At 42.7% G+C, this 23,806-nt stretch overlaps 1 long non-coding RNA gene across 5 annotated transcripts in view; it reads left to right on the top strand.

The window, feature by feature from the left end:
* Positions 1-23,806, top strand: part of LOC307197918 — a 590,209-nt gene that overhangs the window by 285,629 nt on the left and 280,774 nt on the right. For 4 of the 5 annotated variants that reach the window (XR_013831544.1, XR_013831545.1, XR_013831546.1 and 1 more), the window contains 3 exons: positions 11,583-11,680; positions 15,356-15,492; positions 17,654-17,750. This is a non-coding gene — a long non-coding RNA (uncharacterized lncRNA). The remainder of the gene's footprint in view (positions 1-11,582; positions 11,681-15,355; positions 15,493-17,653; positions 17,751-23,806) is intronic. The other variant, XR_013831543.1, reaches the window with a different exon arrangement.

Here is a 23,806-nt window from a genome sequence, read left to right as displayed (position 1 = left end):
GGGAGCTAGTTTTGAACGAAGCAGCCTCATTGTCGTCCACCCCCGCCTCCTTTCTTCCCTCCCTTCCTTCCTTTATGTTTTTCCTTAGACGTAGAGTTGGGTTTATCAGACTCCATCTCATAGCACATCATCTTTATCCATTGTGAAAGTCCCTCCCCCGCCCCCGCCATTGCCCAAGAGCCCCACCTCTATCTGTCTTCTCCCTTTCAGGACTCACTCAGATGTGATAGATGCTTGTCCGTAAAATACACATGTATCCTTATAAAATGCAGAGGGTCGTTGTGATGTGGCATTGTGCTCTCACTCTCGTTCTGTTTCTCACATCTTTCAATCAACACAACATTTTAAAACCATCTGTGCTCTGCATGCACATCTAGTCTGTTACTTCTAACTGCGTCATAGCCTTGCACGCGTGTATCCACAGCATCACATACCCCAACACACAGAGGCTAGTTTGCTTCCGACCCCCAGTGCCTCAAAGACTGTGCACTGAACACTTCTGGGCATATTTTGGAACAGTCACTTTAAGTCTGGTCCCAGGGCACGGTTCAAGTGGGCAAATGCTACCCTACCTGGAGTGGATGAGCTGGAGGGACTGGGCGTGGATGAAGCTGTTTCCTTCCCAGAACCAGCTGCTGGATACGGAGGAGAAGAGGCTCCATTCCCTTCTCTGTTGACAGGAAAGCCGGAGTCTCAGACAAGGAGGAAGGTGAGAGCAAACTAGGTGCACGTGTGTGGCGTCGGGTGAAGACTTAGAGGATGCCTGTGCATGGTGCCTGCACACCCACTGTCTGTACTTGAAGGAGTGAGTGAGGGGATCTGAGCAACTCTTCTGGAAGAGGAGAGGCCGAGGGCACGGTCAGCTCGTGAGCTCACCTCCTGGGATAACGACGCTGAGCGGCCCAACTCGCCCTCCCCTTCGAGTGTCCACAGAGGGGCTCACTGTGGGCCAACCTGTGCTTGTCCTCCCGCCTTGGCTGGAAGGGCAGCCGGAAAGAGCAGGATGGGGTCATCGCATGTCCTCTGAGGACGTTTCCTAGGCCTCCATCAAGGGAGCAGTTTCCATGATCGCTAGACAACCCGGAACCTGAGGCTGGGGCCAGTTAGCGCCTTGCTGGCTCCACTAAGAAGACTTCAGAAGAGCTATCCTGTTTGCTTTCCAGGCCGTCAGACGCAAAGGTGCCGAGGGCCGCAAGGGACCATTAGGGATGACAGCGCCTGCTGGGATGCTGGAGTGGCAGGGGCTGGGCTGCTGGGCTGATCTCGAGGCAGGAGCAGTGCCTGCAAACCAAGTGGGGCTTGTGCAAGCAGTGTCCCCAGCCACAGGGCAGCCTGGGCTCCGCTGCCTGCCTTTGTCCCAGTGAATTGCTTGGTGAGCCCCTGCCTCTGTGACTCATGGGCACCAAAAATGCCACCACGTTAGGCTGGGTCTGCTTCCCTGAGGATGAGAGAGGTTGACTCCAGGATCAGTTTCCCCCAAGACTTTCTCGACGTGCTAAGATTCATTAAGTAAACTTTCAGAAAGGAGAATAAGACAATAAGCGGCCCCTGAAAGTGTGTTCTTGCACCTTGCTATGCAGCCACTCTGCGGAGGGGCCGATTCTGTGTGAAGAAGTGAAATTCATTTTTTCATCCATTGAAACACTCCGAGTCACTGTCTCGCGGAGCTTACGTTTAGTGTCGTGAGGGCAGGTAAACACACAACTCAATACACACAGAACAGAATGAGGCCAAGGGGAGAACTGCTATGAAGGGAAACCAAGGAGCAGAAGCCTGAAGGAGCCACACACACCTGGGACGAGATTCCTCAGAAAGGGGGACATGCGTGCAAAGGCCGGGAGGTCAGAGACCCACGAGTAGGCCAGTGCGGCAGCTGGAGGAAGGGAGATGCCGCAGGAGGGCCGAGAGGTGGTCGGCAGCCAGGTCACTCAGGGTGTGTGGACCACGGCTGGCAGGGGGTTCATTTCTCATCCGGCAAGATGAGCAGCCCCTGAGGGGTCCTGAGAAGAGGGCTGACGTTGGTCTAACTGCTGAGTGGTGAACAGACCAGAACAGGACAGACATCAGAGCATGGGAACAATTCAGGGAACGTCCAGGGGCAGACAATGGCCGCTCAGACCAAGGTGGGGAGAAGTGGTTGGATACGGTTGACTTTTGAGAATATGTCATTAAGGGGAGGAAATACATTGTCTTCATTTCTGCAGAATCTGAGCTTTGAGACAAAAAGGAATCCAGTGCTTCTATAATGTGAAAGGAGAATGCATAGATGACATGGCACGTGGCCCAGATCCTCCCATCAGGACCGAGGCCCTCAGCCCCCCCCCCCATTGCAGGGCTTGTGGGTGCTTATGGATGCCTCACAGCTCTGTCCCTCTCTGGACACGGCCCCTGCCCACGGCCGCCACCTCGCCCAAGGCCCGCCCCTTCCCAGCAGCCTGGGTCCCGTGTCCCCTTGGGGTTCACCTTCTCCCTGTGCCTATTCCTCGTCCCCTCCTCTCAGGTTGTTCCTGAGACCACTCCCCAGTGAACCCGCTAAGGACAGATCTCCACCTCGCATCCTGTTTTCTGGGGACCCCAACTTCTGGCAGTTATCACCTTTTCAGTGGTTAGACCGCACGTAGAGACCCACTTAATTCTACCTTCTAATGGAAGGTTTGGGGTAGGGGAGACTCTTGTTTCAAAGGGCAAGATCTCAAGGCAGTGAGGGAAAGCACTCATGGATGTGAATGACTAATAAGCTCCTAGAGATGAGGTTTACATTGTGAATACAGAGGTAGGTGGAGAAGAACAAGCTATAGAACTTTCCAGAACATGGCAAAATACGGGCAGATAAATGGGGTGCCTTGTAACAGAGCCGTCCTGAAGTCAGATATTTGGTCACCATGTCTGAATCCTGAAAATCCTAAATGTAATATGGCCAGACGTGCCTCTCCTTCGTCGTTCATTTGCTCCTGGAAACACATCCCTCAGTTCATTTTGTAGTGTTCTTCAGAGATTGATGGGGGGGGGGGGGGGGAAAGCATGTCCTCGGTCACCAGACAGTATGGGCAGGGTGACCTCAGTGGAGATTGAGTCCGGGAACGCTCTTTGTTGTCCTGTGAGGAGCTGGGAAGCTCTGGGAGCCTGCTCAGTCCCACAGGCATTTGCACTTGTCAGAGGGAGAAAAGAGCCCAGGCTTGGAAGGCATCTGTTCACAGCGGAGGGAACATCCCCAAGGGCTCCCTGGAGGACCAGGAAGAAGGCTGTGCTCATAGAGATGTTATTTTCCATAACAGAGAAGAGAGAGGGGACAGGATGACAGGTAGACTGAGCACAAGCGAGTGACAAGAGGTGGGTGACCACGGAGAGGGAAGACATCAGAGAACCCAGGATCTGTGACTTAAGACAGGAGTGCTCTGAAACCCGACATCACCTTCAAGATTTCCGCCCGAGAGCAGGTTAATTCACACCTGTTTCCTCTAAGCAACGATGGACACAGGTGCCAGAACCTTTTGACTGTGGTTTGTCCAAAGGAAGGCACTGCCATTGGCTTTCAGTGGAGAACCCCCCAAGTGTCATTTGGAAGGCTGGGCGCATGGGCTCCATAATTAGCAGAAAGGGCCGCATCCGATTCCAGCGGCTAGAATGAGGCCCGAGGCTGTGGCGACTGATCAGAGGAACCAGCAGCAGGCCTGCTGGAGCAAATTGTACCTGTCAAGGTGTTCTGCAAGCAAGGCGCAGATATGAAGAGAGCTGAGTCAGCAGCAGAGGGCATAGGAGTCTCCTGGGGTCTGGTCCAGGAAGATGCGCTTTAACGAGCTCCCCAGAGGATTCTGGGTCTAGATGAAAGGCCCTTTCCCATCTGTGAGTCCTCACCTCCTTCCAGGAAAAACGAGATTGTTTCGTTCCCCCGTCTCTGCCCCTACCCTGTTACATTTTCCCCCAGCAGTGGATTTTTGCCATAATCTATATACAAGGTACACAACCCCACTGAGAATTTCGCCAACTAATGAAACCTCAGATTCCACTCCACATCTTCCTTATTTATTTGCTTTCGGAAAGCGGGCCCTAATTGGCCATTAAGAAAGTGTGCCGTAGGTTCCTTTATGGGCCCCCTGGATTCATCCAGCTGGGACCCGAGTCAGAGGGAACGAGAGGCTTTCACTCAATGTCACAGAATGTTTAACTAACCGTTTCATTTCTTCCCAGACCTAAAGGAACAAACACATTTATTAAAGCATTTTGATCCTTTGGAGACAGATTAATAGGAAGTTTGTGTCAGTTTTGTAGGATAAAATGAGTCAATAAAGAGAAATGCACGCTGACAGGAGATCCTCTGAGCCACAGGTGGGACGATGCACGTGTGTGTTGTCACAGAGAAACATTACTTAGGAAGAGTAGTCCGTAGTGTTGTATTTGTTACTGAGTGGATACTCTAAATCTCAGTTTGCACGTGTGTGTTTGTGTGTGTTTGGGGTGAGTCTGTTTTTTTTTTAACTGAATATAGTGAACACATTTGAATAAGGTTTTGAACTCAAGTGTAGCAATGCCACGAGTTTCTGTTTAGCCTCTGCCGTGATCTGGGGGGCCATGTGGTCTCCATCGAAACTGCTCATCTGTCACAGTTATTGTGCCAAAGTGAACACAGACATCACTTAAACACACGGTGTGGCTGCATTCCAGTAAAACTTTATAAAGTAACAGGAGGAGACCCACTGAAGCCAGGAAAAGCCCCGTATCTGTCCATCCTGAAGGGGCCGTCTGTTTTCATATCTCATTACTAAAGGATTGTCTATTCATTGGCGATGTGTTCTGACCTTGTATTTGGGGGTAGTTCAACTCTCAGGAACGAATTCAGGAAGTATGTATGTGTATTATACTTGTAGTTGAAGACTCTTCCTGGCAGATGCTTTATTCTAATTTAAATGAGTTCTCCTTTTAGAACAGGAGTTTAACATGGAAATAATGTAGATTGCATTTTGCAAGCAACACCTTCATATCTAAGAACAGTCATTTGCTTTAAAGACAATTCAGACCCTGACTTCTTTTACTTTAAAATAAAATTAAATTTGAGTAAAGTTTAATTGTGTTGAAATGGAGATTAGCATCATGGTTTAATAATAACTAGGAAAAGGTCTTTCATTTTGACTAGGGAATTCCTGAATTCAGTAAATGACAAAGTTAATTAGACAACAAGGACAAAAGCGTCTGTTTCGTTAATCCTGTAAGCAAAATGAGACTTGATGGGATCACTGGCAAATTGGTGTTTTTGAAGTTCCCAAAAAACACCCCACTTGTGTTCCCAATTTGGGGAAAAAGAAATTCAGAACAAGTGTTACTACAGGAACACCAAATCTCTTTTTTGTTTTGCTAATAATGGATTATTATTCATGCCTCAAAGCCAACATTATTAACCTTTAAAACTACATGCTTAAAAAGGAATGAGTCCGTCTAAAACCAGGAGCAAGATTAGATTCAGGTGATGGTATCTGTGGCTGTCTTCTGATAACCTGTTTCCTTCCTAATTAATTAGCCTCTCAGAACCAGGAGTTGCCAAGCAGGAGGGTGTGTGGGGAAGCTTCTCCAGGAACGTGAGACAAACGAGATGCCAGGCCAGTCATGGCTTTTCTCCTGGGAAGCACAGCTGTTCACAGCCCAGATTTGTGTTTAGACAGGGGAGGAGGAGAGGGAGGGGAAGACAGAGACACGGAGAGATTTCAAACTGGGGAAGCCATTTCCCTTTCTAGTTGAAAAAAACACATTCTGAACCTCTTCTCCATCTGTGCAGCAGAAAATTATGACAACAAATATTTGCCAATCACAACGTGATTTCACATATTATCATACCATTTAATGATCACACACGCCTCATCAAGTAAGTGCTAATATGCCTAAATTACAGATAAAGAAACTGAGGCTTAGAGAGTTCAGGAGGTTTCCTGGGATCATAAAGGAGATCCTGGAAAATCTGACTTTTTTCGATCCAAAGTCACTGGGTGCGCTTTCATCACCATTGGTTTTGGCCAAGGGTTCCCTGGATTCAGTGTGAGTAGCAGAGACTGATTGTAACCGCTTCAGTAAACGCTGTCTGCCTGCCTGCTCGTTCTCCAGGTAATTGCTTTTGTTGTATCAGCAGCTCATCCGCAGCGGAGGCAGCACACACATCTGTGACTTTCCTTTTCTTCTTGGTCCTTTTCTTCTTGATACCTCACTGTCTCAGGCCACACTGGGGTTCATCAGAAAGAAAGAGGGCCCAGGGTTCTGTACTGAGCCACAGCTGTCATCGTCCCCATGCTGCAGTTCTCACCTGGGCAGTTATCCCTCTGAGCCCTGGATGGATGCCGTTTCTCACAGCAGTTCACCTCCTGACCACACAGGACATCAGTGGGCTCCTCGGCACAAGAGTCGCTTGCCAAATATTGGATAACTGTGTCCTGTTGTAACATTGTACACAGTTGTGTACAGTTACATATATTGTACAACATAAAGGAACATTTACAGGAACACATTTATTTAGAGGTAAACTCATAGAAGAGCAGCTCCTGAAAGAAAGCTGAACGTTTAGCATCAAGCAGACAGAATTTGCCTTCGTAGGGGAATTCAGTGTCTAGCTGAGCCTGAATGGGGGCTGCGAGATTGCCGCGGCCCTCGGTTATTCCCGATGGGATCGATTGGCAAACTAAAAATAAGGTGAAAAGGAGTGATTCTGGCACCCTGCTCTCCATCTGTTACTCCTAGCTCAAAAGATTTCCAGGCTGAGATCTGACTTTGGTCAGAACCCAGCCCAGGGAAACATGCTGCCTGCCACATCCCCCCATGGGCAAGGCCACCAAGGATGGAGACCTTGGGTTGAAAGATGCGTTGCTAAGGAGACCAGGATGTGGACGCGGCAGATGAGCCCTGAACCCCAAACGCACTTCCTCTGGAACAGATGATTTGCTCTTTCCAGTCTCAGCTTCCCCATAAATCAGACACAGGCCCTGTGTTAATAATGGGGCAAACTTTGGTTTTGCCACTACGTAAAGACGTTTCCCCCATGACTTTTCTTCCTGCTTGCTACGACAGGACAGCTAAGAAAACAAGATGCCTATTTGGCATTTAATGGTGTGACAACAAAAACACTGGTGATAATTACGTGTTATTCATGTGCACCGTGAACCATTCGCTTTCACCCGTTCTGCCACGCCGTCGGGTACTTGCAGCGACCCTCTGAGGAAGGGGCTGTGTGGTTATTAGAATGGCCGTATGGCCTGGTTTTCCTGCAGTGGTCCCACTTCCGGTTGCGTGGCATAATTATACCTCACCGCCTTTCTATTCTTGAAAGTGTCCCAGCTTGGACAACAGGATGCGTGGTCACCCTAACTTTCAAATCCACACTTTACGAATCTGGAAGTCGAGAGTCGGAGAGGCTAGTTGCCCGGGCGTGCCCAGGGCAAACGGCAGCCTTGGGATCCAAAGTCAGAAGGAAGATTCTGAGCCACTCGGGTCTCCTGAGTCTCACACGATGGCAAGGGGCGTGTCACTGACCACAGCCCTCCTGACCACAGCCGTTCTGCAGCAAGAAGGCTAGTTTATGAGTCGCTGAAGGCAGGCCGGGGGGGCCCTGGGAGCCCAATGTTAGCATAACAACAACAGTCACATTCTGTTAACATAACAACCACAGTCACATTTGGGGAAACTGAGATCGTCAGCCAAACCCTTGCAGCGCCTGCCTGCTTTTCCTTATTCCTGATGTTCAGGCTCAGGCTTCGGGCTGGAATTGTCAATGGACAGGCTACCCCTGCCTGGGCTACCAGCCCAATGGAGAAAGGGGGGGGTTGGCGGAAAAGTGCTTTAAAAGCTGTTTCTATATCATAAAAGCAGAAAGTCTTACTTATGGGAAAATCAAGTTTTTGATGGACTTCCTTCACCCTAGTTGGCAGGTCTATTGTTTAAATTTTTAAATGATGGATGCGGGAGTGGGGGCAACATATTTTTTCCTGACGCTGTGGATTCCCCAGGCCTTCATGGGACTCGACCTCTGTCTTGAAGACAGAACGTCCTGCTGAGTAGAATTTGGAAGGTTGTGTCTGTGTCAAGGTGAAGTCCACTGGCAAAGGCCCTCTAGCCATCAACAGCCAGCAGATTAGTATGTGTGCATCCACGGTCTGTCTCAGCAGGAGACGTACCTAATGCCTGTGATCAGCAGGACACCTAGTAGATCAGAGGGTGTTTGGAAGGTCTTGGACTGGACCCTCCAGTGAGAAATGCTCTTAGGACAGGACACATAAAATAACGGGGCCCTCAGGGGCGACAGTGCATCTCTGCCCCTGCCTTTGAGTCCGTATGTTTGTGTTCAGAACTGGCCTCTTAACAACATGGGGCTTCCTGCTCTTGACCTGAGTTGCCTAATTCAAGGCCCATCCTTCCAGGAGGTGTCAGGGCCTCCTGTTTCCCAGTTAAAGGTTAGGAGTACCCCGTGGTGACCATGCCAACATGGGTTGGAATTCATCAGATTCTACAGCTTTAAAATTATGTGATTCTGAGAACAGATAGAAATTACAGGGAAAAATCTGTAAAAAATACAAACACATGGAGGCTAAACAATACACTACTAAATAACCAAGAGATCACTGAAGAAATCAAAGAGGAAATCAAAAAATACCTAGAGACAAATGACAATGAAAACACGATGACCCAAAACCTATGGGATGCAGCAAAAGCAGTTCTAAGAGGGAAGTTTATAGCAATACAATCCTACCTCAAGAAACAAGAAAAATCTCAAATAAACAATCTAACCTTACACCTAAAGCAACTAGAGAAAGAAGAACAAAATATCCCCAAAGTTAACAGAAGGAAAGAAATTGTAAAGATCAGATCAGATATAAATGGAAAAGAAATGAAGGAAACGATAGCAAAGATCAATAAAACTAAAGCTGGTTCTTCGAGAAGATAAACAAAATGGATAAACCATTAGCCAGACTCATCAAGAAAAAAAGGGAGAAGACTCAAATCAATAGAATTAGAAATGAAAAAGGAAAAGTAACAACTGACACTACAGAAGTACAAAGGATCATGAGAGATTACTACAAGCAACTCTATGCCAATAAAATGGACAACCTGGAAGAAATGGACACATTCTTAGAAAAGCACAACCTTCTGAGACTGAACCAGGTGGAAATAGAAAATATAAACAGACCAATCACAAACATGGAAATTGAAACTGTGATTAAAAATCTTCCAACAAACAAAAGCCCAGGACTAGATGGCTTCACAGGTGAATTCTATCAAACATTTAGAGAAGAGCTAACACCCATCCTTCTCAAACTCTTCCAAAATATAGCAGAGGGAGGAACACTCCCAAACTCATTCTATGAGTCCACCATCACCCTGATACAAAAACCAGACAGAGATGTCATAAAAAAAGAAAATTACAGGCCAATATCTCTGAAGAACATAGATGCAAAAATCCTCAAAAAAATACAAGCAAACAGAATCCAACAGCCCATTAAGAGGATCATACACCATGATCACGTGGGGTTTATCCCAGGAATGCAAGCATTCTTCAATATATGCAAATCAATCAACATGATACACCATATTAACAAATTGAAGGAGAAAAACCATATGATCATCTCAATAGATGCAGAAAAAGCCTTCGACAAAATTCAACACCCATGTATGATAAAAACCCTCCAGAAAGTAGGCATAGAGGGAACTTACCTCAACATAATAAAGGCCATATATGATAAACCCACAGCCAACATTTTTCTCAGTGGTGAAAAACTGAAACCATTTCCATTAAGATCAGGAACAAGACAAGGTTTCCCACTTTCACCACTATTATTCAACATAGTTTTGGAAGTTTTAGCCACAGCAATCAGAGAAGAAAAAGAAATAAAAGGAATCCAAATTGGAAAAGAAGAAGTAAAACTGTCACTGTTTGCAGATGACATGATACTATACATAGAGAATCCTAAAGATGCTACCAGAAAACTACTAGAGCCAATCAATGAATTTGGTAAAGTAGCAGGACACAAACTTAATGCACAGAAATCTCTTGCACTCCTATACACTAATGATGAAAAGTCTGAAAGAGAAATTAAGGAAACACTCCCATTTACCATTGCAACAAAAAGAATAAAATACCTAGGAATAAACCTCCCTAAGGAGACAAAAGACCTGTATGCAGAAAACGATAAGATACTAATGAAAGAAATTAAAGATGATACAAACAGATGGAGAGATATACCATGTTCTTGGATTGGAAGAATCAACATTGTGAAAATGACTATACTACCCAAAACAATCTACAGATTCAGTGGAATCCCAATCAAACTACTAGTGACATTTTTCACAGAACTAGAACAAAAATTTTCACAATTTGTATGGAAACACAAAAGACCCCGAATAACCAAAGCAATATTGACAAAGAAAAACAGAGCTGGAGGAGTCAGGCTCCCTGACTTCAGACTCTACTACAAAGCTACAGTAATCAAGACAGTATGGTACTGGCACAAAAACAGAAATATAGATCAATGGAACAGGATAGAAAGCCCAGAGATAAACCCATGCACATAGGGTCACCTTATCTTTGATAAAGGAGGCAAGAGTATACAATGGAGAAAAGACAGCCTCTTCAATAAGTGGTGCTGGGAAAACTGGACAGCTACATGTCAAAGAATGAAATTAGGACACTTCCTAACACCATACACAAAAATAAGCTCAAAATGAATTAAAGACCTATATGTAAGGCCAGACACTGTAAAACTCTTAGAGGAAAAGATAGGCAGAACACTGTATGAGATAAATCACAGCAAGTTCCTTTTTGACTCACCTCCTAGAGAAATGGAAATAAAACCAAAAATAAACAGATGGGACCTAATGAAACTTAAAAGCATTTGCATAGCAAAGGAAATCATAAACAAGACGAGAAGACAATGGGAGAAAAGCTCATAATGGGAGAAAATATTTGCAAATGAAGGAAATGACAGAGGATTAACCTCCAAAATATACATGCAGCTCATGCAACTCAATATCAAAAAAACAAGCAACCCCATCCAAAAGTGGGCAGAAGGCCTAAATAGCCATTTCTCCAAAGAAGATATACAGATTGCCAACAAACACATGAAAGGATGCTCAACATCACTAATCATTAGAGAAATGCAAATCAAAACTACAATGAGGTGTCACCTCACACCAGTCAGAATGGCCATCATCAAAAAATCTGCAAACAGTAAATGCTGGAGAGGGTGTGGAGAAAAGGGAACCCTCTTGCACTGTTGGTGGGAATGTAAATTGATACAGCCACTATGGAGAACAGTATGGAGGTTCCTTAAAAAACTAAAAATAGAGCTACCATACGACCCAGCAATCCCACTACTGGGCATATACCCTGAGAAAACCAGAATTCAAAAAGAGTCCACAATAGCCAGGGCATGGAAGCTAACTTTAATTTAATTTTTATTTCATTTGTTTATGTAAAAAGCCCATCTGTGAACCCCTGGCTTATTTTCCTTTGAAAATGACTAATTTCATATAAGTGCACAATGAATGCTGATGAGTCTTCATTTGTCACTGGGTGCCTGTGATTGGAACAGTCATTACCCTAATATATCTTGCAGAAGAGCCAACAGGATCATTGATGCTGGTTGCACAGAAGGGAGGCTTTTTCCTGCCACGTCCCTGTCCATCTGGCTTAGTGACCTCCCTCAGACTGCAGGTGTGTCAGCATGATTTACACACATATTCTGTGTGGTCCTTTGCCAATAGAATTGACTGGCCGTTAAAGAGGAGGAGAGAATTCTGTAGACATCCATACACATCCATTTCAGGATATATGGCCCATCAGCTGCTGGTGGTTAAAGTAATACAGAGGCCTAAAACCATTTTGAATATCAATATCCATCCCCAACTTTCAACTGCATTCTAATTTGGCAATGCGTGGTGGTGCTTCTGCCTTTCCAGCCAAATGACATTTGTCACACTCAAGTAGGAACAATTATTAATAATTTTCATTTCATTAGAAGCACTACAATAAAATGTCAACAGTCTTAAAAGTGCATCAGAAGTGTACAAATTAATTTTGATTTTCTGAAGTGGAATTACTTTTGTAAGTACTAGACTGTGTAATCACTTTGGGCATTGTTACTTGTGCAATCAATTATACTTAAATGCACTTATCTGTTTTCAAACATGATTTTCAGAGGTCACCTATTGGTGCTTTTTGCTATTATAATAGGAATTTGCTATAGTTCATATTGTACTTGCAGTAACCAAGGCATGGTTAACGTAGTGATGAGATGAATAGAAATATAATAGTAAAAATTGTCTTAGTAAGAGACCAACCCAACCCACAGAAGACTTTGGGGCTTAGTTTTGATTTAATTCTGGCTGGGGGACTACCTAGTGACTACAAAATGTTTTTGCAGTGGAAAAATAAAAGTGGTAGTTCATATCTATTTTAGAATGTGGATGTTGAAAACTTGGTTTCTGATAGCTGACTTTCCAACTTGCTAGCCGTGTACCATTGAGTACATTCCTGCACACCTGTTTACTGTTTACTCACCTATAACACGAAGGGGATGGAGCATCTACTCTCATGAAGCTCTGGGCCTGCTTCCATCATTTCATCTTTACTACACAGCCTGGTGCAGAGTAGATGTGAAATTAATAGTTATTGAAGAAGTAAATGAGTAAGCATTGATGACAATTCAGTGATAAAACGTAGAACATGATGATTAGCTGTTAGCTAGTATTGTTAATCATCATGATCAATATAGTATTAATAATGATCATTTCAATCTTAGAAAAACCTATTTTTCCATTTATTTTGACCAGGAAATGGAACCAAACTAAATACAGCCATAGAAAGATTCTACACGTCACTAATAATTACATAAATGCAAGATAAAGCATCAATTGAATACCTTTATTGCTTACCAAACTAAATATAGCCATGGAAAGATTCTACACGTCACTAATAATTACATAAATGCAAGATAAAGCATCAATTGAATACCTTTATTGCTTACAAAATGAGATCAATAACATTCAGAGATGGTGGAGTGGTGGAGACACGGGTGCTTTCATATACTGTTGACAGGACTATAAATTGGCTCAACCTTCCTGAAGAGTGATTTGGCTAAATATATCACAATTAAAATGTACACATGTACTTTTGGCATCTAAGTTACAGAAATAACGTTTAAGTAGGCAAAGATACATACACGAATGATTTTTTTGTAGTATTAAGTGCATAAAATGGATACACCATGAATGTCCATCAATAGGGTATAGCTGAACAAGTTATGGTTTGCCCAAGAACAAAATTCTATATATACGTTAAGAAGAAGAATCTTTGTGAATTGGCATGTACATTTTTCTAAATTACTGTGCTAAGTGATACAAGCAAGTTGCAATCCAACATGTATCATAAGCTTATATATATTTTTAAAGAATGGACTAGATTGCATAAAACCTCAGAAGAAACTAGAAGGCGAGTTATGATCATGCGTAAAGAATTACTGTCTTTTGGGGAATGGATTGCATGTGTGTGGCCTTGACTTTTATTTATTATTTCACATATTTTAAGTAGTGGTATTATGTGTGGTTTTAATTAATTTGGCATTGGTAAGAAATTTAAATAAATGCATCACATTTATTTAAAAATAGATTTAAGCCTATGAGAACACTCTTCGTAAGTAACCAACTGAGTCAATAAAAGAAGGATAACCAGACCCATCTGAATCATCCCCCTGCCTGGTCCATTTGGGCTGTGTTCCCAGGCTTATGCCTTAATTGGCTCCCAGCTGGAATTGATTAGCAAGTGTACCAGTATAAATGGACGCCTCATGAAAAGGGGTTGGTAGATCCCTATAATTTGTACAAAGAATCATTTACTTAAACGTCAACATTCTCAGGACCTTCCAGTAATACAACTCCGAAAGTAGGGCTACTGTCAATACTTTCCAGAAATATGGATAAACTCTCAAAATTATGTCTTTGTCCTCAAAATGATTTCCTTAGCTGTTAGCTAAATTCCTGCCAAAACGTCATTATACGAAAATGGTGAGGTCCTGCCTCCATGGAAATGGAAATAACAACTCCAGCTCTTTGTGAACAGGAACCAAAGTGGTGGTTTCTTGTCTTTGTTAGAATCCATTCCATTTGAGGTCCATGAATGGGGTGTCCGCCTCACTTTTAACATGTTGATTTTTAAGAAAGAATCACATTTTAAAACATTGTATTAGTAAGTAAAGTCATAATTACAAGAAAAATGATGAAATAAATAAAATAAGAAAATAACATAAAATGAAAAAGTAAGACCTATTTAAAAAAAAAATCTCCTGCTCTAAATAAAATAAAACCTTGCATTGACCTGAGAACTTGGCTAATGAGGCATTTGCCAAGTTGTTTAGTTTTTATGGCTTGCCAAGTGTGTAATTACTTTGCTTGGCACTTTTAGAAAATGTTATTATGAACCCTTCTTCCAAAGAAAATTATGCAACATAATTATTAACTCTAAAATTACACACACATTTATCTGCTAGTATTTGCTTTCACGCTTCAGCTGTCACTTAAACTTCACCCGCTTGAATCACGCACCTGTTCACAATGATGTTTTCAATGTGTTTCTACTAATTTCCCATTATATGGTAGAAAGCCAAACACTGGGAAAAGGAAAGTAACAAAAACTGGGCTTTAATAGAAAATCACTTCCTGTAACATCTGAGACCCTGATAGCCTTCACGCGGAAAGAGGACCATTGAATCCTTGTCACCGTGATGGTGTTATTCACGGCCTCTGTTGTACATTTTCACCCATTTTGAATATTTCAACCAGAAACAACAGCACTTCTGACTCACACACAAAGGCAGGCTGGATCATGTCAGGGTTAGATTCTATTCTTGCTTTCTCTTGAATGTTGCCTCTGAAAAGAAAGAAAAGAATGCCTTTTTTAATGGACAGAAGTGAAAATGTCCAAGGACAAAGTTTTGTGAATAAAACTTTCATTTCAAGGTGGTCTTCACCCAGATTTCATCTTTGAATTTCCTTTATGTGAGACATCTGCTGTCTGCTAACCAGAAGCTCCCCAAGGGCAGGGCTAGATATCATAACTGCCCAACCTCAGCACCTGCTCAAGCTCGGGGGTCCCCCCGATGCTCAGGAATTATTTATTAATAGGCTGTTTTCCTTTTGCTTCAGTTCATCAGTGATCAGAACATGAGAACTATTATGGATTGAATTGTGTTCCCCACTAAATTATATGTTGACATCCTAACCCCCAGGACCTCAGAATGTGACTATATTTGGAGATGGGACATTTAAAGAGGTGTTTAAGTTAAATGAGGTCATGTGGATGGGCGCTCATCCAATGTGGCTGGTGTCTTTATAGGAAGAGATTAGACACAGACACATGCTCAGAGGGAAGACATGGGGAGAAGAGACAGCCATCTAAAGGACGAGGAGAGAGGCCTCAGAAGGAACCAGTGCTGTCAACACCACTATCTTGAACTTACAGACTCCAGAAAGGTGAGAAAATAAATTTCTTCTGTTTAAGCCCCCCTGCCCCAGTCTGTGGTCCACTGTTATGGCAGCCCTAGCAAATGCTTAGTAGAGAACTCTTTGTGAGTAGCTATGGAATAACTTGAGCTAATTCCATTGAAGCTTCATTTTGAATTTCAAGACAGAAGAGAAATGGATTCAACAGTGGCAGTGTGGTGGGATCTGTCCGTAGGGAACTGCCGCCCCCCCCCCCCCGCCCCGCCAGAAGCCCTGGGGAGCCAGGAGTCCATGGTTCACTGGGTGACCATGTCCAGGGAGACGGGAAAGTGCAGAGTCAATATATCTGGGTGATCGTGGCTTTCTTTGTAAGAAATTGTGCCAGCATTTTCCTGGACAGCAGTGGACAGCTTTACTGTCATATTTTAATCCATTTGCAGCACACAGACTTCCCAAATTGTCAGGTTAAAGATCCACTGTAAATTGCTGGAAATGTCATAGTTACGGTGCAGAGGGGAATTCTGAAAATGCACTAACCTGTGCACATGGACACTGGCTTCCCAAGACCTGAGGGGCAGCTGTCATCTTCTTGTAAAGTTATCAAGCTCCAGACGTTGGGTTGGTTGCCCTCTTCTTGTAGAAATGTGATAGTGGATCAAACTCCAGCTCATCTTCATGGGTGCCCCAAGTCAAATGAAGGTCTGATGCTGAATACATTGCTGCTTGCAGGGAAACAGCTTTTATTGAAGCTTTACGTGTTGAACTAGGATGTATATCACTCAAATAATTTTTTAAAAACCTGTGTTTAGAATTCTTGAGACACAGTGCTGGATTATTTCCACTTTTACTGGTCCTACACTTCCAAAATTGATTGCTTCTTTTGCTTCTGGTTTAGCAATAGAGATTAATATTTATTTCTCTGGGGAGAGAAAAAGGACACAAATAAGAAAGCTCTGGGCACCTTTTTTTCCCCTATGAGCCCTGATAGTTTAATCAATATAGACCCACGTGACCATACTCTCTGGTATGTTATCAGGTATTAGTTTGCTTTTTGCTGGACGCCTCCTTAGATGATCCAAGAGAAATCACATGCAAATCTGCATGTTGCATTCTTAGAAAACATTTTTAGGTCCCATTTTAAGGAAAGAGTGAGACATATTTTCACTTTTACACCTTCTGTTCCCAAATGAAAACATTGACTTGAAAGCCAGGCTTGCAAACAGCTTCCCACTTAAACAATAAAAATGCACTGAAATCTTTCCAGTGATACCGAAGTTATGTGTAAGATGCAGAATTCAGGTGTCTATAAGCATATGGAATATATGGAAATTCACCAAGTGAAACCAATGAAGCATATTAGTTTTCAATTCAAAATGATATTAAAGAAAACTAGCAACAGTTTCTGCTGGAATGTTCACTTAGCCCTCATGGAAATACCAAATTAAGCAACAAAGAGATGGTTCTGCTTATTATGTATTGGATATAAGAAAAGAATACAGCCATCTGAGTTGTATTCACAGGGAGACCCCCACCTTTTTGCAGGAAGAAGTGACTCTCCAAATTGAAGGCAAAGTTTATTATCACAGAGTTATTTGGTTCATGTGAAAAATGGAGAATTCAAATAGGGACTCCTAGACCATTAACAACACAGATCCCACAGTGATTACAACTGTAAACCTGGAATGTGCATTTACCTTTGCCAAATGTATTATTTTTTTTCCTAGTGATTAACAGGAGGAAAAAGGTAAAGTCAGGCACATACTAATTTCCAAATTCAAATAAAGTGGTGTGACACGATACCCGGCCAGCCTCACTTTAATTTCCACTTGGTAAAAGGACATCCTCGTAGATTTGTATCTTACTGTTCTTTTCTATTGTGTCTCAGAAGCTTTGCCATGTGGAGAAAAAATCATGCCGCTCACCAGATAGACTTGCTCTAATATAATCTCAGCCCTCATCCCTGGAAACGCCTTGCATTAATGCTTCGTAAAGCTCCTCAGTTTTTACTAAGTCAAACCAGGAGCAGAAAGATACACTGTTCCCTTGAGTCCATATGTATTTACCTTAAAGCCTACTGTCTACGATGGACAATGCATATGTTATGTAATGTGCTTGTGACTCTAGGAAAGCTTCTTTGTTTAATCAGCGTAATAGCCCGCAAAGTTTATCTGAACAATAAATGGTGTTTTAGGTGCACGAGGAGCATTTGAAGCTACTCTTTCAGAAAAGCCACACTTGCTGAAAGTTTTCTGGTTTCCTGAATCGTGTTGAGATCACGGCGTTTTCAGGTAAGACGCCCAAACTTGCTTTTTACTGGAACTCTTACTTTGGAAGGCACAATTCTAAGCATCACAAATTGGGTGGTAAATTGACGTTTAGACATGGCCACAGTGACTTTTCACGCCATCACAGAGGAGTGTGAGAATATGAGAACCTCTCATGGAAGTGGAGTGAGTGCTTGGGCTTGAAAGCGCTATTTGAACCCAGAGATGGAGAGAAAGTGCTCCAGGGCGGGGCGGAGGGGGCGGGCATGGGTGTGCTATGCTGGGCATCTTGACGTCTGAACTCAGCGTCAGAGGGTCCCTCACCGTGTCCTCCTGGAGGAGACTCCCCATGACATCATCTCTGGACCCAGTGAGCGAGGACCTGTGGGTCATTCGACCTCCAGTGTGGTCCCTTGCTGCCCATTTACGTCTTTGCACCTCACACCTTCATGGCGTCCTCGGGGGCACCAAGCGAGACCTTCTCAGGTGGCAGGTCAGCCGTGCGCTCACACGAGACCACGAAGTGTGAGTAAAGCGCAGCTTTAAGTTTGCACTGAAGGTATTGAACCTTGCTTATCAGCATATTCCTCCCCACCCCCACCCCCTGCTCAGCCGGAAACAGACTTTCCAGTGAACACTCCCTTGCTTTCCCTGGTCTGACTAGTTGCCCTCGGCTCAGATCACCCCTTCCATGTGATATCCAGTTTTTCAGGTTCAGCTCCTTCCCTCTTCATCTCCCCAGATGGAGATGGTGCCGCGGGGGGAGCTGCTGACGGCAGTGTGTAGAGGGGGCTTCTGAGCGGCGTGTGGACCCTGGACCACCTCTCGGGTCTTGGTTGGCTTCCGTGGAGGTGCTGCCCCTGGTGCCTGGCCAGGCCACTGTCCAGCTCCTACTGGCCTGTGATCCAGCTCGGGTCTCACTGGCCCTTTTGGGTATGGCTCATATTCCATCCTTGGCCGAATGGTTCCCCTTGTACCTCTCTGTCATATCATCACTTCTGAACACCTCCTGGGACCCATGGAGACCCCAGGGGGGCCTCATCCTGCCACCCTGAAGGCGTGCCCTGGAAGTGCTGTCCTCCTAGGCGGCCAAGGGGGAGCCAGATTCCCCACACGAGGCAACCTGCTTTGGTGAAACAGCTCTTGGATTCGTATTCCTGATTGCCTGTATTGGAGTCTGGGCCACCTAGGACCTGTGCGAACTTGGCCCAGTTATCTACATTTCTAATGCTTCAGGTTCCTCATCTGCAAATTGCGGATGACGAAAATAGTAGCCTCTACCTCTTGTGGTAATACTCTTGCAGTATTTAGAGCAGAGAATACCATGTCGTTAAGCCTCAGTAATGACTGCCGTTACTGCTAGAACAACCTGAGTCCACGACGGTAGACGAGGTGGAGGGAGAGAGTCAGTGCTTTATTGCTGGGCCAAGGTGATGCTGAGGACACTTCAGGAATGCACCTCTACGGCTACGTAACGCATGGCTGCTTTCTGTGCGCCATGTATCAGAGTGGCTTGAGAATGGCTCTAATTTAGCCCAGTTTAACAGACAAACCAGATCAGAGAAATTATGTTACCTGCTCTAGGTAAAGAAATCTCTTTTTTTTTTACATCTTTATTGGAGTATAATTGCTTTACAATGGTGTGTTAGTTTCTGCTTTATAACAAAGTGAACCAGTTATACATACACATACGTCCCCATATCTCTTCCCCCTTGCGTCTCCCTCCCTCCCACTCTCCCTATCTGACCCTTCCAGGTGGTCACAAAGCACCGAGCTGATCTCCCTGTGCTATGTGGCTGCTTCCCACAAGCTATCTATTTTACCTTTGGTAGTGTATATATGTCCATGCCACTCTCTCACTTTGTCCCAGCTTACCCTTCCCCCTCCCTGTGTCCTCAAGTCCATTCTCTACGTCTGCGTCTTTATTCCTGCCCTGCCCCTAGGTTCTTCAGAACCTTTTTTTTTAGATTCCATATATATGTATTAGCATACGGTATTTGTTTTTATCTTTCTGACTTACTTCACTCTGTATGACAGTCTCTAGGTCCATCCACCTCACTACAAATAACTCAGTTTCATTTCTTTTTATGGCTGAGTAATATTCCATTGTATATATGTGCCACATCTTCTTTATCCATTCATCTGTCGATGGACACTTAGGTTGCTTCCATGTCCTGGCTATTGTAAATAGAGCTGCAGTGAACATTGTGGTACATGACTCTTTTTGAATTATGGTTTTCTTAGGTCATATGGCCAGTAGTGGGATTACTGGGTCGTACGATAGTTCTATTTTTGATTTTTTAAGGAACCTCCATACTGTTCTCCATAGTGGCTGTATCAATTTACATTCCCACCAACAGTGCAGGAGGGTTCCCTTTTCTCTACACCCTCTCCAGCATTAATTGTTTGCAGATTTTCTGATGATGGCCATTCTGACTGGTGTGAGATGATATCTCATTGTAGTTTTGATTTGCATTTCTCTAATGATTAGTGATGTTGAGCATTCTTTTATGTGTTTGTTGGCAACCTGTATATCTTCTTTGGAGAAATGTCTATTTAGGTCTTCTGCCCATTTTTGGATTGGGTTGTTTGTTTTTTTGATATTGAGCTGCATGAGCTGCTTGTAAATTTTGGAGATTAATCCTTTGTCAGTTGCTTCATTTGCAAATATTTTCTCCCATTCTGAGGACTGTCTTTTCATCTTATTTATGGTTTCCTTTGCTGTGCAAAAGCTTTTAAGTTTCATTAGGTCCGTTTGTTTATTTTTGTTTTTATTTCCATTTCTCTAGGAGGTGGGTCAAAAAGGATCTTGCTTTGATTTATATCATAAAGTGTTCTGCCTGTGTTTTCCACTAAGAGTTTTATAGTGTCTGGCCTTACATATAGGTCTTTAATCCATTTTGAGTTTACTTTTGTGTATGGTATTAGGAAGTGTTCTAATTTCATTCTTTGACATGTAGCTGTCCAGTTTTCCCAGCACCACTTATTGAAGAGGCTGTCTTTTCTCCCCTGTATATTCATGCCTTCTTTAACAAAGATAACGTGACCATATGTGCATGGTTTTATCTTTGGGCTTTTCTGTCCTGTTCCATTGATCTATATTTCTGTTTTTGTGCCAGTACCATACTGTCTTGATTACTGTAGCTTTGCAGTAGAGTCTGAAGTCAGGGAGCCTGATGCCTCCAGCTCCGTTTTTCTTTCTCAAATTGCTTTGGCTATTCGGGGTCTTTTGTGTTTCCATACAAATTGTGATTTTTTGTTCTAGTTCTGTGAAAAATGCCAGTGGTAGTTTGATAGGACTTGCATTGAATCTGTAGATTGCTTTGGGTAATATAGTCATTTTCACAATGTTGATTCTTCCAATCCAAGAACATGGTATATCTCTCCATCTATTTGTATCATCTTTAATTTCTTTCATCAGTGCCCTATAATTTTCTGCATACAGGTCTTTTGTCTCCTTAGGTAGGTTTATTCCTGGATATTTTATTCTTTTTGTTGCAATGGTAAATGGGAGTGTTTTCTTAATTTCACTTTCATATTTTTCTTTAATAGTGTATAGGAATGCAAGAGATTTCTGTGCATTAATTTTGTATCCTGCTACTTTACCATATTCATTGATTACCTCTAGTAGTTTTCTGGTGGCATCTTTAGGATTCTTTATGAATAGTATCGTGTCATCTGCAAACACTGACAGTTTTACTTCTTCTTTTCCAATTTGGATTCCTTTTATTTCTTTTTCTTCTCTGATTGCTGTGGCTAAAACTTCCAAAACTATGTTGAATAATAGTAGTGAGAGTGGGCAACCTTGTCTTGTTCCTGATCTTAGTGGAAATGGTTTCAGTTTTTCACCATTGAGGATGACGTTGGCTGTGCGTTTGTCATACATGGCTTTTATTATGTTGAGGAAAGTTCCCTCTATGCCTACTTTCTGGAGGGTTTTTATCATAAATGGGTGTTGAATGTTGTCAAAAGCTTTGTCTGCATCTATTGAGATGATTGTTTGGTTTTTCTCCTTCAATTTGTTAATATGGTGTATCACATCAACTGATTTGCGTATATTGAAGAATGCTTGCATTCCTGGGATAAACCCCACGTGATCATGGTGTATGATCCTTTTAATGTGCTGTTGGATTCTGTTTGCTAGTAGTTTGTTGAGGATTTTTGCATCTATGTTCATCAGTGATATTGGCCAGTAATTTTCTTTCTTTCTGACATCTTTAGTTTTGGTATCAGGGTGATGGTGGACTCATAGAATGTGTTTGGGAGTGTTCCTCCCTCTGCTATATTTTGGAAGAGTTTTAGAAGGATAGGTCTTAGCTCTTCTCTAATTGTTTGATAGAATTTGCCTGTGAAGCCATCTGGTCCTGGGCTTTTGTTTGTTGGAAGATTTTTAATCACAATTTCAACTTCAGTGCTTGTGATTGGTCTGTTCATATTTTGTATTCTCCTGGTTCAATCTCTGAAGGTTGTGCATTTCTAAGAATGTGTCCATTTCTTCCAGGTTGTCCATTTTATTGGCATAGCATTGCTTGTAGTAATCTCTCGTGATCCTTTGTACTTCTGCAGTGTCAGTTATTACTTCTCTTTTTTCATTTCTAATTCTATTGATTTGAGTCTTCTCCCTTTTTTTCTTGATGAGTATGGCTAATGGTTTATCCATTTTGTTTATCTTCTTAAAGAACCAGCTTTTAGTTTTATTGATCTTTGCTATCGTTTCCTTCATTTCTTTTTCATTTTTTTCTGATCTGATCTTTATGATTTGTTTCCTTCTGCTGACTTTGGGGCTTTTTTGTTCTTCTTTCTCTAATTGCTTTAGGTTTAAGGTTAGGTTGTTTATTTGGGATGTTTCTTGTTTCTTAAGGTAGGATTGTATTGCTATAAACTTACCTCTTAGAACTGATTTTGCTACAATCCCATAGGTTTTGGGTCGTTTTGTTTTCATTGTCATTTGTCTCTAGGTATTTTTTGATTTCCTCTTTGATTTCTTCAGTGATCTCTTGGATATTAAGTAGTGTATTGTTTAGCTTCCATGTGTTTGTATTTTTTAGAGATTTTTTTCCTGTTATTGGTATCTAGTCTCATGGCGTTGTGGCCGGAAAAGATACTTGATACGATTTCAATTTTCTTACATTTACCAAGGCTTGATTTGTGACCCAAGATATGATCTATCCTGGAGAATGTTCCATGAGCACTTGAGAAGAATGTGTATTCTTTTGTTTTGGGATGGAATGTCCTATAAGTATCAATTAAGTCCATCTTGTTTAATGTATCATTTAAAGCTTGTGTTTCCTTATTTTTTTTCATTTTGGATGATCTGTCCATTGGTGAAAGTGGGGTGTTAAAGTCCCCTACTATGAATGTGTTACTGTCAATTTCCCCTTTTATGGCTGTTAGCATTTGCCTTAAGTATTGAGGTGCTCCTATGTTGGGTGCATAAATATTTACAATTGTTATATCTTCTTGGATTGATCCCTTGATCATTATGTAGTGTCCTTCTTTGTCTATTGTAATAGTCTTTGTTTTAAAGTCTATTTTATGTGATATGAGAATTGCTACTCCAGCTTTCTTTTGGTTTCCATTTGCGTGGAATATCTTTTTCCATCCCCTCACTTTCAGTCTGTATGTGTCCCTAGGTCTGAAGTGGGTCTCTTGTTGACAGCATATATACGGGTCTTGTTTTTGTATCCATTCAGCCAGTCTATGTCTTTTGGTTGGAGCATTTAATCCATTTATATTTAAGGTAATTATCGATAAGTATGTTCCTATTACCATTTTCTTTATTGTTTTGGGTTTGTTATTGTAGGTCTTTTCCTTCTCTTGTGTTTCCTGCCTAGAGAAGTTCCTTTAGCATTTGTTGTAAAGCTGGTTTGGTGGTGCTGAATTCTCTTAGCTTTTGCTTGTCTTTAAAGGTTTTAATTTCTCCGTCAAATCTGAATGAGATCCTTGCTGGGTTGTGTAATCTTGGTTGTAGGCTTTTCTCCTTCGTCACTTTAGATATGTCCTGCCGCTCCCTTCTGCCTTGCCGAGTTTCTGCTGAAATATCAGCTGTTAACCTTATGGGGATTCCCTTGTGTGTTATT

The sequence above is a fragment of the Stenella coeruleoalba genome, assembly GCF_951394435.1.
Source record: "Stenella coeruleoalba genome assembly, chromosome: 15".
Taxonomy (NCBI): Eukaryota; Metazoa; Chordata; class Mammalia; order Artiodactyla; family Delphinidae; genus Stenella; species Stenella coeruleoalba.
This window is presented reverse-complemented; position numbering and strand designations above follow the sequence as displayed.